Raw genomic sequence first — 4,455 nt, 5'->3', positions numbered from 1 at the left:
CGAGAGTAAGAGCAACTAACTCTAGGTTAATTAATTGAAAATTTTTTCTAATTAAAACCCCTATTATCGCATTAAATCGATCTATGGATCCCCATATTAGATTTGACTCTAATCCGTAGATTTATGTCGTCCTATTTCTAGGATTCATGCAACTCCACTCAATTATGCTAGATCTACTCTTAAACAGGGTCTATTCCTCCTCTTATTTAAGCACATAAAATATGGATTAATAGTCCGAAAATATTAAACCAAGAATTAAGCACAAATAATTAAGAACAAGATTCAAGTATTTATTGCGTAAAGCCCTTGTTTTATTTAAAAATATAAATGATATAGAATATAAATGGAATGGAATTACTGATAAAAGTTCTATATCTCTATAGAAAAGTTGGATATATCTATATAATCAATCTATATAATAATAATAAAATTTAGAATCTATATATCTATGGATTAATAATACTCTATATAATTAATAATACTCTATATAGATAAATAATAATCTATATAACATAATCTATATAACAAAGTAAAAAAGGGCTTTTTTCAAGCCTTTCTTTTTGCGTGCTGTAACATAGTAATTATCTTTTCTCAATTAGGAGAGATGGCTGAGTGGACTAAAGCGTCGGATTGCTAATCCGTTGTGCGAGTTATTCGTACCGAGGGTTCGAATCCCTCTCTTTCCGTTTCGGTTTTTGGTAGTGGAATAGATCAAATCCTAATACCATTTCTAAAAATGAAGCAAGGAATCGACTAATTAAACTCATGTTTCTATAATCAATTCGATCCCCCGATTGGATCGGGGGCAAACGCCTACGAAAATATCGCTTGGATTTAAGAAAGAGTCGCTTGGATTTATCCATGATTTCTTTATTCCTTATTTCTAAAAAGAATCCTATCCCTATCTCTATTTCTAAAATCCTATTTTGAAAATTCAAATTATAGAATTAATATAATAAATAGGATTTGGTTTGTTTATTTTATTATTGTTTATTTTATTATTATTTATCATTTAAATATATAATTGAAATATATATAAATTAAAATATATTAATAATATATAAATAATATTTTAATAATATATAAATAATATTAATAATATAGAAAGAAAATATGCGTTATATATAACTAATTATATACTTATACTTAATATATTATATACCTAATGTCATATTTTCATATTCTCGGTAAGTGGTGACATACGAGCACTTGATTCGATTTATTTCTTTATCTCCCCGTGAATTGTATGTTTGTAACAATAGGGACAGAATTTCTTCAATTCCAATCGACTGGGCGTATTGTGTCGATTTTTTTGAGTAATATACCTGGAAATACCCATTGATTCCTTATTAACGCCGTTTCGAACACAACTGGTACATTCCAAAATAATCGTTACTCGGACATCTTTACTCTTGGCCATGAACCTCCTTTGAGTTTTTAATTCACCCAACTTTTCTATTTTCCGATCAAAAGCGAAGAAGAAAGGAATGAAAAAAAACAAAAGAAATAAAAGTTACTAACTCAAAACCAAATCTTGAAAGATTTTGTTGCAATCAACATAGTAAATCAATATATAGAAATCAAAAAACAAAATTCATCATAGGGTTTATCTTCCCTAGGTATTTAGAAAATTAGTTCATAACCATAAATAAAAACATCTCAAAGATAGTATAACCACAAGAAATAAAGAAACTCATAATAAACTTCAAAGAAATCAAAAGGAGATCTTCAATCTTGATGGAAATATACTTCAGAGTCAGCTTCAATGGTGTGTTTCAAGTTGTTTTCTTCAATATTCTCTAATAGCTTACTCCCCCTGTTTATCTTTTTCATATATAGGTCTTAGAATGCCTGAAAAACCTAAAAAATGTGTTTTTTCGCCTGTTTGGAGTGCAGTTCCCGAAATCCACACGGTTTGGCACATGGTCGCGTGTTAGCCTGCTCATACGGTCGTGTGTACAACCCGTGTGGAATGACTTAACTCGTGTGACTCTTGAAACTTGCTCTGATTTTCTAATTTTCACTCGTTTTTCGCTCTTTTTGCTCCCAAATGCTCTCTTAAGTATAGAAACATGAATTTAAAGGATTAGGAGCATAAAATTCACCATTTTACATCAAATAATCATTCAAAAATGCATTAAGAATGAGGCTAAAACATGTTACTTTTGGCATTTATTAAATACTCCCACACTTAAGCATTTGCTTGTCCACAAGTAAAATTCTCAACCTACATTCAAGTTAACTTTCCTTAATTTTTCGTTTTCATCAATAATGTTTCAAGATAATTCACAAACAATCATGCATTGGAAATTCAACCAAAAGGGCACTAAAGATTCAAGCAATCTAAGCCAAAATTTTTAAAGCACAAAAACGTAGGTGTCTCCCCTTATATAAATAATTACCTTAAATTAAAAATCAACAGGAATTGACATCCTCACTAAAGATCACTCAAAGCACTCAAAGTGTTTAAGGTTCAAATATTGTGCACTCAAAAGTCGAATAGGAAATGTCATTATCATAGACTTGCTTAAAAATAAAATCTCCACCACTATAAAATGAGATGACACACCAATCAAGAGGTCTTTAAAAGGTTGTAACAAAACTTAGGTTAAGGATATGGAAAATGCCAGAAAAGTCGATTATAATTGAAATCGAGTTGATAAGTTACCAAACTAGAAAAACATTCAGTTGATGAATTAACATAATTTACATCAACAAGACTAATCAATAATAAAAATGAGCTTTACAACAGAATATGCAACTAACGATTCAAGCTAAATAAAAAATATATTTTTTATTTTTTCTCTCTTTTTAGAACAAAAATAAAATTCAGCAATTCAACAACTAACCAAATCAAACCTCGATAAAAATAGAGTCAATAACAAGGATAATTTACAACATGCTTATGGGTTAACTAACGGGCTAGAAAAAAGATGTGTTAGGATCAAAGGGGTTTACTAGGGTTTAATTCAATAGGTAAGCTTTTTACATGTTAAATCCTAAGTGCTTCTATCATCTTAGTATATTAAATTAATAATATGGTTTCGACATGCATAATCGAAACAAGTTCTAGAAAAACAAATCAAGTTAACATACTATAACAAAAAATAAAATGAGCATGAAAAAATATATGCTCTATAGGCTTAAAAACAAAAAAAAATATGGTTTTGATGTCAAACTTGCAATTTCAAAATTTCAAGATAATAATTCAATTCAAGGAGACAACCTAAAATATTTGTTTCTGAAAAGCAACTTATCATGCTTGACTCTCTCGTGTCTTAAGGTATAAATCAACCAATACATAACAATCCACAAATTAATTCAAAACAACATTAATAAAAATTCCAAATAAAAAAATATTCACTCTAATGGAAGGTATGAGAAAATTACTTAAACACAACAAATAATTTAGGGATTTTATCACAAATATACAAACAACCTCCCCACACTTAAGATGTACATTGTCCTCAATGTACAAACAAATATAAACACAGAATAAACATAATATCAAAAGAGAGGGAGAGAACTGAAACTGCCCTGAATTTGGATGAAATCGCAGAATAGTGAAAATCAGAATCGTGGTAAATCTAAATAAAGTACATGTTTCTGGGTAAACTAATGAGAAGATAAACACATATAAATAAAGAAAAAAAAGAGATTATAAACTCAAATAAAAACAACCATCAAAATAATAAAAACAACAACATAGTTCAAAAGATAAATAAAAATAATAAAGTCTTATACATCAAAATAAAACAACTAAAAATAAAAATAAAAGTACAACAACAAATAATATAAATAAATCAAATAAAACGAAACAAATCAGTGATCGTTGTTGTAAAAGGCATTAGGATCATGCGATGTATAATCAAAATAGGAGATATAAAGGTGCTGGAAAATCTGATGTAAAGCCATGTCGATGGTATCGAAACGCTCAAAGCATCACTGCTCAAAATGGCTAAAATGCTTGGAGAGATCCTCGAGTGTAATAGCGAGAGTGGCAATAAGGTGACTCGGAGGTGGAGGGGAATGAGGTGGGTCCGCATGGCGAGGAGGATCATCATCTGGTAACTCATCGTGCTCATCCTGAGGATCTGAATGAGACAATATATATCGATGGGGACCCACTCTATGTTGTCACTCGATCATCCTCATGTGACTTATAATCGATAATCTCTGCGGGATCATTTATCTAACCAGTGTAAAGGAGGATGTCTGCTCTGGAGTATCAAGGTGGCCAAAATACATTTCCAGGCGAGTCACATAAGGTCCCAAACAGATAGGACCCTTCCTACTGCGAGTCTAATGGCAACAAGTGAGGGCGATGAAGTATGTAACATTGAAGGGGCGTCGCTGCGTCATACACCAAAGAAAACAAACATTAGTCATGCTCACGACCCTAGTACTCTCCCTACGTCCCGTCAGTGTGTGTACAAGAAGAGTGTGGATGTAACA

General features: G+C 30.9%; 1 non-coding gene across 1 annotated transcript; it reads left to right on the top strand.

Annotated features, from left to right (window-relative positions):
* Nucleotides 1-598: 598 nt before the first annotated feature.
* On the top strand, nucleotides 599-686 carry TRNAS-GCU (transfer RNA serine (anticodon GCU)). The gene has a single exon. It is a non-coding gene; the product is annotated as a tRNA-Ser (tRNA).
* Nucleotides 687-4,455: the final 3,769 nt, after the last annotated feature.

The sequence above is a fragment of the Gossypium hirsutum genome, chromosome D02 (assembly GCF_007990345.1).
Source record: "Gossypium hirsutum isolate 1008001.06 chromosome D02, Gossypium_hirsutum_v2.1, whole genome shotgun sequence".
In the NCBI taxonomy this organism is placed as follows: Eukaryota; Viridiplantae; Streptophyta; class Magnoliopsida; order Malvales; family Malvaceae; genus Gossypium; species Gossypium hirsutum.
Note: the sequence above shows the minus strand (reverse complement) of the source record. Positions and strands in the feature narration are given on the sequence as shown.